Source organism: Lithobates pipiens, unplaced genomic scaffold (assembly GCF_037356315.1).
Source record: "Lithobates pipiens isolate NorthernLeopardFrog02 unplaced genomic scaffold, aLitPip1_a1.2 Scaffold_25, whole genome shotgun sequence".
NCBI classification, from domain to species: Eukaryota; Metazoa; Chordata; class Amphibia; order Anura; family Ranidae; genus Lithobates; species Lithobates pipiens.
This window is the reverse complement of record NW_027507787.1, coordinates 70628016-70640086: the sequence shown is the minus strand read 5'-3', so window position 1 is coordinate 70640086 and position 12071 is coordinate 70628016.

Sequence of the window (12071 nt, the reverse complement as noted above, 5' to 3'; positions counted from 1 at the left end):
TTGAAAACACATAGTTTTCTGAGCTGCATTGATATAGATCCTCATCTTTAAACTGAGCAACATAGGTGAAAGAGAGCCTTGGCTACTGTAAGTACTACATGTAACTTCATATGCTTTAGAGCAGCCTTTCTCAACCTTTTCAACACAGCGGAACCCTTGAAATAGTTCTCCGGTCTCAAGGAACCTCTGCTAAAAATTTTAAATCTACAACTCCTGATACATTAGTGTGATGGTCAGTGGGAAGAATGGTCCTTACACTTGTGGTCATTGGGAAGAATTGCCTCCTTACAGATAGTTAAAAAGGTCAATGGTATCAGTGGAAACTTATCTGAGAGGCAGAAATTGCCTGATGCTGAAGGAATCCCTAGCAACCTCTGGAGGAACCCCAGGGTTCCACTGAACCCTGGTTGAGAATCACTGCTTTACAGCAATGCTTGGGAGGGCATGATTGGTTGTTAAGTATAAGGGAGTTGAGCTTCTACTTACAGTATTGGGATGCCTATCTTTACACGCACATGAGTCTTAGCCTGTAGAGTTCAATACTGTGTTGGCCCACCCTTTGCAGCTATAACAGATTTAAAGAGGAGCTGCACCTTTAAAAAAAAATATTAAAAGCCAGCAGCTACAAATATTGCAGCTGCTGACTTTTAATAAATGGACACTTACCTGTTCCAGGGTCCAGCGATGTTGGCGGCAGATGATGATCGCTCGTCTATCCGCTGCCCCCGCCGGCATCCTCTGTCAGGGAATCGGGAAGTGAAGCATTGTGGCTTCACTGCCGGTTCCCTACTGCGCATGCGCGAGTCGAGCTGCACGTCTCCACTGGTCCCCGCTGTGTCCTGGGAACTGTGTGTTTCCCAGAACACAACGGGTGGTGGGACATCTGCAGCTAGCTTGTCCCGGAAGTGGGTGCAGATACCTGTATTATCCAGGTATCTGCACCCCCCTGAAAGGTGCCAATTGGGGGAGGTGCCATGAGGGGGGGAGGGATCAGATGAGCGGACCTTCCACTTTAGGGTGGAGGTCCGCTTTAACTATTCTGGGAAGGCTTTTCCACAAAGTTTAGGAGTTTTTTATGGGAATGTCTTACCATTTTTCCATAAGCGCATTTGCGAGGTTAGACACGGACATGGACAAGAAGGCCTGGCTTGAAGTCTCTGATCAAATTAATCCCAAAGGTGTTCTATAAGGATGAGGTCATGACTCTGTGAAAGCCAGTCAAGTTCCTCCATGCCAAACTCACTCACCCATGCCTTTAGGGACTTTGCTTTGTGCACTGGTGCACAGTTATATTGGAACAGGAAGGGGCCATCCCCAAACTGTTTCCACAAAGTTGGGAGCATGAAATTGTCCAAAATGTATTGGTATGCTGACGCCTTAAGAGTTTCCTTCATGGGAACTAAGGGGCCAAGCCCAACCCCTGAACAACAACTCCTAACTATAATCCGCCCACCACCAATTTATTTGGACCAGTGCACAAAGCAACATAAAGCAACATAAAGCACCATAAAGGCCCATAAATACATAGATGAGTGAGTTTGGGGTGGAGGAACTTGACTGGCCTGTACAGAGTCCTAACTTCAACCCGATACAACACCTTTGGGATGAATTAGAGCGGAGACTGCGAGCCAGTCCTTTTTGTCCAATTCAATGCCTGACCTCACAAATGCACTTCTGGAAAAATGGTCAAACATTCCCATAGACACACTCATAAACCTTGTGGACAGTCTTCCCAGAAGAGTTGAAGCTGTTATAGCTGCAAATGGTGGGCCAACTAAATATTGAACCCTACGGACTAAGACGCCATTAAAGTTCATATGCGTGTAAAGGCAAGCGTCACAATACTTTTGGTAATATAGTGCATGTCAGTTTGTCAGTTTCTTTCAATAATTGTTTAATTTATCTTGAAATAGCCATTATTTTCAAGTTCTTTATGGTTAGGAATGGTAGCCCTATGTGGCTATTGTGTTAATTTTGCTATTTTCTTAACTGTAAACTGGAAATTTGCATAAAAATAAGGTTAAAGTGCATACTGTATATTTTTTTCTCAGATATCAAGTGATACTTCTAGTGCTCAGTTTAGATATGTATATAGTGCAGGGTCTATTGTGTAAGTATCTGAACACTTTTTGTTGTACTTTATATATTAGAGTTATTTGTTTGTCATATACAGTACTATTGCAAACCTCAATGGCCAGAGCTGATTCCTATATTGAGTCTTTATTTAATAAAATGTCTTTTTATCACTATTATGGATGTACAGCTCTAACACATGTCCTGTCCTTCACCTTCCCCTCGCACAAGAGAAATTACTATTTTAAGCACTTTCTACACTCTTTAAAGAACATTAGCTGTTTTGCTTCTCAAATGTACAAGAGGAATGCTTTTATTGTCCAGCACTGTTTAGAGCTAATTGCTTAAGAAACATGTCAATCTTTGCACCAAGTGAGGCAACCTCTTTTTCTGTGGTTAAAGCAGCTTGCAGTCAGGGTGTCTGACTTGAAGCCCTAGGGCATTCTATTGAGTGAGGGATTGCAGGTCCTAGAGCAAATTAAAAGCTTGTAACTGGTTCCTAATGGAATTTTTTCATACATGTATGTGTTTTTGAATTGACGTGCTGTTTTTTCTCTTAACTAAAATTAAAAAAAAATCCCATAACAAAATTAGATGATGGATTAAATACATTCAACTAGATCTATGGAAGTCAAATAATGCCTGCTTGAACCAAAAGTACAATATAAAATAAGAATCACAGAACAGAAAACAAAACACAAGTAGTCATTTAGAAAACCACTTAAAATAATTTAGCAAGATGCTGTTTTCTTTTTGAGGACTTGGTTTAAAATCAATAAGTCATTTTGTTAATTTCTTGAATGCAGTTGCTGAATTGTTGTTAAAAAAAATTCAATTAAACTACAGAACAAACATTACAGGCTGTGTTAACATAAAGTAAAATATATGATTATGCTAAACAACTAATGCTATAAATGTGGGATTAGTGTAACGATCAACAAGTAGAGATTGTTGTAAGTAGAACTTATGTTCAGGTAATGTCCTGAAACAGAGATTCTCCTAAAACTCTTAAAGTGAGCGGATGGTAAGCCACTGGGTGCTAGACATGTGCACACTGAAATATTTTGTTTTCGGAATTTTGTTTTCGTCAGAAAAATACATTTATTTAGTTACTCCCAAAATTATTTTTTATTTATTTTGTTTCATTAAAAAATGCATTCGTCAGAAAATCCGAAATAATTAAGGTCGAATCTGTCATTGAAGGCTTATGGTGTCTGTCGAATGTTCTAAGAAGATTCGACGGAGCAGCTAAAATGTATGACGCCACAGACGTATATTTCCGGTCGAATGTTCAGCCTACAAGCTATAGTAGAATTCTAATGTTGTATGACACTAGTAATAATTATATTTATTAATTATTACTAGTCAACTAACATTAGAATTGTATTATAGCCTATGGGCAGAGCATTTGACCATAAATGTCCACTCGCAGTGACTGCTTCGTCGAATCTTCATGTTGAATCTTTTCTCTCTATGTTGAATAATCTTGGACTAATAGAGTTAGGTTAGGCACATTCAACCTTTTTTGTTGTTGTGTCTATAATGCCAAATCTTTTCTCTCTATGTCAAATCTTTTCTCTCTATGTAGAATAATCTTGGACTAATAGGATAAAAAATGTTTTTTTATATATTTTTGGGGGATATTTATTATAGCAAAAAGTAAAAGAAAATGATTTTTTCAAAATTGCCGCTATTTTTGTTTATAGCGTAAAAAATAAAAACCGCAAGGGGTAATCAAATACCACCAAAAGAAAGCTCTATTTGTGGGAAAAAAAGGACGTCAATTTTGTTTGGGAGCCACGTCGCACGACCGTGCAATTGTCAGTTAAAGCGATGCAGTGCCGAATTGAAAAAAGTGGTCTGGGGGGGCGTGGCTTGCGCGCGACCGAAAATGGCAGCTTGAGCTGAGAGCTCCGCACACCATCCGGACGGTAAAGCGACTTCCCGGGCTCCTACATCGACATCCGGGGCACCGATCGACCTCCCGCTGCCGCCCGCCACACCAGCGATCGAGATTTCCCGAAAACGGGGCCAGGATCCGGGCCCGCGGCGTCTCCAATCCTTCGCCTATCAGCCCCATACAGCCAGGCAAGATGGCGCCGCCGGAGGCACAGCGCGTCATTCCCTGTCCTTCTCAGAGCCTGCTACAACCCATCCACAAGAAATTAGGCACATGATGGCCTCTGGAGAACCGCCAGACTGCTCTCCAGCGACCCCAGCTACCCAGAGTCCGGCGAAAACAAGGATGAGGATGGATACATCAGGACAGGCCGCAGAAACTGTGAGTACAGGCCTACACAATGACACTGCAATCTCTTCCTTACAATCATCCATTGCTCAATTTCCTTCCCTGGGGCAACCGGTGCTAGACACCACCATGAAGGATATGTTACTATCCCTCCAATCATCCCTCATGTCAAATCTTTCTTCTTTAATCAACAAATTTTCACTTGAAATGAAACACATGGATAATAGGGTGACTTTCATAGAGACCAGAATGGAGGAGTGCACGGAAACGATCAATGACCTGGTTGATGCCTATCATGATCAAAAAGACGACTCCCTATGGATGAAATCTAAACTCGCGGACCTTGAGGACCGCTCAAGGCGCAACAATGTTAAGATACGCGGCATTCCGGAATCTGTACAGCCTACAGAACTGCATAATTTTGCTAGCACCCTCTTCTCCAGCATACTACCGGAACTGTCCCCCATAGAACTAACGATTGATCGCATACACAGATTGCCTAAACCATGCCATCTTGAGGCGGATGTACCTAGAGATGTCCTTCTCAGAGTGCACTTTTTCCAAGCCAAGGAACAAATCCTCCTGAAAGCGAGAGAACTGTCCCCTCTGCCTGCCCCCTACTCGGATATTCAGCTCTACGCTGACTTGTCACAATACACGCTACAGATGCGTAGACAACTCCGCACTATTACCAAGGCCATGAATAACCACAAAATCCAGTACAAATGGCGTCACCCGGCCACCATACTGGCCACCTACAATGGCATACCCCACACCATCTCCACCCTGGAAGGAGGTCTGAAACTACTACGGGACTGGGGAATCCTTCTTGACCCACCACCGGACACGCGTGATGCCATGGGAACCCCGAATCCCTTCTCCTTTGGTGCAGGCCGCGGATCCCGCAAAAATAACCGTCGCTGATAAAGAACCCGGGACACTTTCAACGACTGCCCGTCCGGAATGGTCTGCGACACGAATCACACTTGCTGAACTATACCCTCCACCCTGACCAGTTGCCCCTCGGCGTTTGATGCTGACCAGGCTACTGGCTAGTCCTTTGTGCATACCGCACAACTCGGATCTCCCCCTTTTCTCTCTCCCCTTTGGACTCCCCTGTTCTACCCTGTGTTGTCCTCTTTACCCTGTTCTTCAGTTGCTGATACCGTTACCTACTGCCCATTACTTGTACCACCACTATCAGGAAAAGCAACTAGCAATATTGGCAGGTGACCTCTGAGGTATTAACCCAAGTTTTACCCACAGCTATCGCCGAACTCAAAAATCCTGAAGTGGTCACGTATAGAACTAACGTTGCCTCTGCCACATCCGACAGACATCAGCTGAACCACCAGCATCTGGATCCTCAAGGAACTCAGAGACCTTCTCCCTTTCTTTTTGTTTTATTTACTTTTTTTTCTCATCATTTTTGTGTTGGGGACTTTCTTTCCTACATACGAGAATGGGAATCAATATCATCTCAATTAATGCAAGAGGTCTGAACCACCCTGCTAAGAGGTCATCTTTATGGTCAACTGCTATTTCCCATAATAGCGACATTCTTTGCGTACAAGAGACTCATTTCTCTGTGAGAGCTCCCCCTAAATGCCAACATCAACTTTATCCTCAGGTGTTCACTTCCTCCTACCACAAGAAAAAACGGGGAGTGATGATAGCGATCAAGGACTCAGTAAACTTCCAACTTGTGACCCGCGAATCTGACCCGGATGGGAGGTTTATAATACTGATCGGTTCAATTAATATTGTTATGTACACTATTGTTTCTATTTATGCTCCCAACAATGGCCAATTGGCGTTTCTCAAAAAAATTGTCCGTAAGGTTAAGAAAATCCAACAAGGTCATGTCATCCTGTGTGGAGACTTTAATATGGTGCCGGACGTTGAACTGGAGACGCCCCTCCCTCTTAGGGAGCTATTTATCCTCAACGGATCTGTATGATGTGTGGAGGTGTTGTCACGCGAGTGAGAGGGATTTTACCTTCCTCTCGCCGCGTCACAACACTTACTCGAGAATTGATTTGTTTTTGGTCGATAAGCTACTGTTACAGAGAATATCTAAATCTGATATACACACCGCTACCTGGTCGGACCACGCCCCAGTGAGCATTAGCATTTCAGATGGTCCCTCCCACCATCGCCCTTTCATATGGAGAGTAAACGACTATCTACTTCGTAATCCCAACTCATGCTCCCATATCAGGGAACGACTAGTAGAATATTTTTCGCTCAATCAGGAAGCTGTGTCTGACCCGGTGGTGGTGTGGAACGCTCATAAAGCGGTAATCAGGGGGGTCTTCTTGCAACTAGGTGCCAGGGAAAAGCAAGCTAGATCACGGAAATTAGATGAATTGACTAGTGCATTAGCAAACGCTGAATCACGGAACAAACTTGCACCATCCCCTGCCCTCCAAGCACAAATTTTCACCCTACGCCACGACCTATGAGCCCACCTCCTTGAGAAACAAGAAAAACTATACAGGATACTCAAAGCCAGAACATACACCACAGGTAATAAAGCAGGTAAAGCAATGTCCCTTAAAATCAAAGGATATAGAAACAAGGCTAAAATCCCTTTTATATTCCACCCTCACTCCCACAAAAAACTTCTTAAACCTCATGATATTGCCAATGCCTTTCGTACGTTCTATGGAGATCTATACAACCTTGATAAGGACCCCTCCACCACACAACCCTCCCCGGAGAGTATCTCACTCTTCCTTGACAAACTACAACTACCGCAGGTATCGCCAAGTAAACTCGCTTCACTCAACTGCCCATTCACGGTAGATGAAATCAGAAGAGTCATCCATAAACTCCCAGCAGCGAAATCTCCTGGCCCAGACGGTTTCACTGGGGAATATTATAAAATGTTCCAAGAAATTTTAGCACCCTTCTTGTGCAGTACCTTTAACACAGCTGCTAGATCCTCCCAATTCCCCCCTGAAATGCTCAGCACTAGAGTAGTGGCCCTTCCCAAACCGGGGAAGGAGCCCAACACCCCTAAAAATTTTCGTCCCATATCGCTACTCAATATCGATATAAAAATATACGCTAAGCTTCTTGCTAATAGGCTAGACGACATCCTACCCTCCTTGATCCACCCAGACCAATCCGGATTTACTAAAGGGCGCCAGGCATCAGATGCAACTAGACGCATGATAGACCTTCTCCACCATGTCGAAAACACCAGAACCCCATCCCTACTCCTATCTCTCGACGCCGAAAAGGCATTTGATAGGGTGCGCTGGGGCTATATCTCATCGGTGCTACATAAATTCGAGCTATCGGGCCCAATCCACGATTATATAATGGCTCTCTATTCAAACCCTTCTGCCAGAGTACTAGCCTCAGACACCCTATCGGATCCCTTCAATATCACTAATGGGACAAGACAGGGGTGCCCGCTCTCCCCCTTAATATTTAATCTAGTTATGGAACCACTAGCAGAAAGCATCAGAACCAATAGCAGCATACAAGGCATCCGCATAACAGACACTGAACATAAGATTAGCCTTTTTGCAGACGATGTAATTCTCCTAATCACAGATCCAGAACGAACACTACCAGAAGTCCAAAAGATGCTAGCCTGGTTTGGAGAGATATCATATTATAAAGTTAACGACACTAAATCGTATATACTAGATCTAGGAGTAAGCAAGGATACCAGCGACCGACTTAAACTACTTTTCCCTTAGGGCCGGTTCACACAGCGAGGCGCGGCGAGGCGTCTCCGACTTGCCTCGCCGCGACCTGCGGGGACCTCAGCGGTGACTTGCAGAGGACTTCTGTATAGAAGTCAATGCAAGTCGCCCCCGAAGTCGCCCAGAAGTAGTACAGGAACCTTTTTTCTGAGTCGGAGCGACTCGAGTCGCTCCTCTCAGAACGGTTCCATTGTACAGAACGGGGGCGACTTGCGGGAGCGAGGCGAGGCGAGCCGTGTCGCCTCGCATCGCCTCGCTGTGTGAACCGGCCCTTACAGTTGGGCGAAGCTCAGCATAACGTACCTCGGCATCCAACTTACTCCTAGAACGAAGCTTCTATTCGAAGCGAACTATCATTCCCTTCGTACTAAACTCCAGGAAGACCTGACCAGGTTGGCATCGGTTGAATTCTCGTGGTTAGGTCGGCTAGCGGCATTCAAAATGCTCCATCTCCCCCAAATATTGTATTTGTTCAGGACTGTCCCGATCCCCATACCCGCAAAATATTTCCAATCTCTGCAATCTCTCCTTTTAAAATTTGTGTGGCAAGGCAAAAGACCCCGATGCGCAGGGTCCCAACTTACTAAACATCGTATGTCGGGAGGGCTAGGCTATATCAATTTCCAAGACTATTACTGGGCTTCCATTCTGACCCAAGCTAAAGAATGGTTCTCCAACACATCAACCCCAACACTATGGAAAACCATTGAACGCTCATCAGTCCCAGGTAAAGACCTAGTACCCTGGCTACTGGCCCTCTCTTTAGGAGCCAGACATACACGACTCCTATCTCCCCCAATTCTTGCTACATGCCAAACTTGGTCCAAACTTACAAAACTCTCCTCCAATGACCCCGACTACTCCGACGTACCCATCCCCATTGAAACATTACAACATCTGATTGAATCATCCGACTTCAAGCGTTGGAAAATGCTGGGAATCAACCACCTAGCTGACCTGCTTACTGCGAACTAAATTAAACCTTTTCCCATACTACGTGAACAATTCCAACTCCCTAGCTCTGATATATTTCTATACCTTCGCACTAAACATTGTATTAATTCCCTCAAAAAAAAAACGTCTCGATCCCTCGTCCGGCATGGCAGTTCATTTCCTCCTCTTCTAAACTTAGTAAGGGCATATCTCTGCTATATAAACTATTCAACCACAAAATGACATTTATCAAATCAACCCCTCTAATCCGCTGGGAAAAAGAACTAGGCCATTCTTTCACTGAAGAAGAATGGGAAAAAGCAGGTAGATCCGTCTACAAAACCACTAGTTGCTCCACCCTCTGGGAACTGGCATATAAAATAATGTACCGTTGGTACTTGACCCCAGTCAGGATATCCAAATTTAATTCAGTAATATCTGACCTGTGCTGGAGGAACTGCGGAATGAAAGGCAGCTTGCTCCATATACTCTGGCACTGCCCAAAAATCTTAACATTTTGGAAATCAGTATACCAACTTATAACTGAGGTGACGCTATCCGATGTGCCAAAAAAACCCTATCTTGCCATTCTATCTCTGTCATTGAATAGTTTCCCCAACCCAACCAGACACATTCTCTCTCACATTTTTCTGGCAACGAGGCTTAACCTTACCAGGAAATGGAAAGATCCACTTCCTCCCACCCTGAAAGACGTAATTCACACAATACAGACACATTTTACACATGAATCTACTCTAGCACTAACCCATAAAAGCACATCACAAACTCTCCTCATGTGGAAACCGTGGATACAATGGACTGAGTCCCCACGGATGTTACAGATCTTTGAATGAAGTTAATAACGTATGGATCTCTCAATGCCATTTAACAAAACATGACAACGGAATAGGGGAGGGGGGGGCCACCCTACAGGGACACAGTAGTGATCCCCATGCGGGGTGTCCAGGTGGGGTGCTCCTCCCAGCTCCTCTCAAAAAGAGCAACTTCCAACACATAGCTGGATGTTTGCACTGCACTCCAGTGTTGAGCTCGTACCACAGCACGAATACACTAGGCTTCATGGCATATAGCAGTTGACAACCATGCGGTAGCTCACTGATGTCCCTCATAGGTCATCACCCTTATGCTCAGGTAAATGGCATTATAATATACGAGTAATGGTATCTGTTTATATGTTTTTTTGTTTATTTGTTTTCCTTTTTCTTTTTCTTTTTCTATCTGTTCAACTGAACTATATGTGTTTCACGAGCAGTAAGACAAGCATCTATGTTCACATTCTGTTTATAATGAAAATCTTTAATAAAAATTTATTGAGAAAAAAAAAAAAAAAGTGGTCTGGTCTTAAGCCAGCAAAATGGTCCGGTCTGAAAGTGGTTAAAGAAGAGGAAGATAAAGAGAGAGAGAGACAAAATCACACAGCTTTTATACACAATGCGGAGGATTAACCCCTTCCACAGTGAGTATAACAAGTATGCTTTACTGCATATACAGGTTGATTTTACAGTTGTGGGTTTGGTAACACTTTAAGTTTAAGAAATACTTACAGTAGAACTATAGGCAAAACTTTTTTTTTTCATTTTGGATAGAGTAAGGAAGGGTTATAAACTCTGTTAGTTATTTTTTTGCCATCTGTGTCCCATTGCAGAGATTTTCCTTCACATACAAACAGGAAGTGAGAGGAAATCCCTGCTAATTAAGGGAATTTATTGGGGACTCCCAGGCCACCATAGTGTCCCAATTAGAACATTTTCCCTCTATTACTTTTCTGGGAACAACCCAAAATTTGTGATTTTCTTTTACTTTCACTTTCAATGATAATGGTAAACAGGACCAATAGAGAAGTTGAATCTCCCTAGCGATGGCACAGACAGCAATAAAAACTGACACATTTTCTAATCCCTCTCCACTCTATCCAAAACTAAAAAAATATATTTTTGCCTTTTAGTTATACTTTAAGGCTGGCCATACATGGTTCATGTTATGTTTTGTTCAACCAGTGGGTTGATCTAAAACAAATGAACCAAATCCCCCATCCACACATTCGATGAGTATATGAAAATCACTCCCGTCGAGCTATTATATTCTACCAGCGGGAAGCCTTTCCCACTGGCATAATACAATGATTGGTGTTGCCGGCTTTAGCTAGTGGCACTGGTAGTTCAGGAAAAACCTGACAGTCTGATTGTACACAAGTTGATTGATAGATCAAGTTGTGTAAAACTTATTCAAAACCTTTTCATCTTGATGTAGCACCCTGGAGTTTAGGCAGGGTTACTCCTCACAAATGTACTTGCCAGGAGTAGTTATCCTGGTTGATTGGTAGAGACCTATTGATTTCTCCCTAAGTTTGGCCTTGTTGCACTTTTCTCTTCTACCACTAGGTGGCCGGGTACTTGGTGGTACTGGATACGAGAAGGGCAATGTAAGGTCAGGATATGGGTTATCTCAGCCAATGAGAAAGGGGTTTTCTTGAATCCCTTGGCCTGCTGGGAGAGCCTATATATCAGGGTGGAGTCAGGTGATCTATGTTTTGTGCCACCTGGACGGCTGTCTGGGTGGATGTGTGTCGTATTGCCCAAGCTGCAAGGCCGGAGATGGGGCCTATCCCGGGCAAATCTGGCTGCTAGGCTGTATGAGGGCCTTTTCAGAAGCAACAGAGAAGCCCAGGGTTGGGAATGCATCTTGCAGTCCAAGCAAAAGTGACGGACCCGGAGGAGAACCTGTTGTGTTCGGAGGTAGAGGGGAAGCTGTCGCCAGTAAGGGACTATCCCCATCATAACGAGGGACCACAGTGAGTAACTGAAGCAAGTATCGGAGCAGCATTCTCACCAACAGGGGACGTTGAAGAATCAGGAAACTTCAGTGGGTATGAAGCCAGGGACCCAGCCATCGGAGGTGCCGCTTGCAGAGCAGCCTTATGTGTCAAGCCAGGGACCAAGCAGGCCACTGGGGGTGAAGCTTGAGAGGTATCTTGAGTGCCAAGCTAGGGACCCAGCAGAGAAGCGAGTGTGACACTTGAGGAAGAGACCACCGTGAAGATTGGAGCAGCTCAAGGGATTCAGTGACAGTGAATC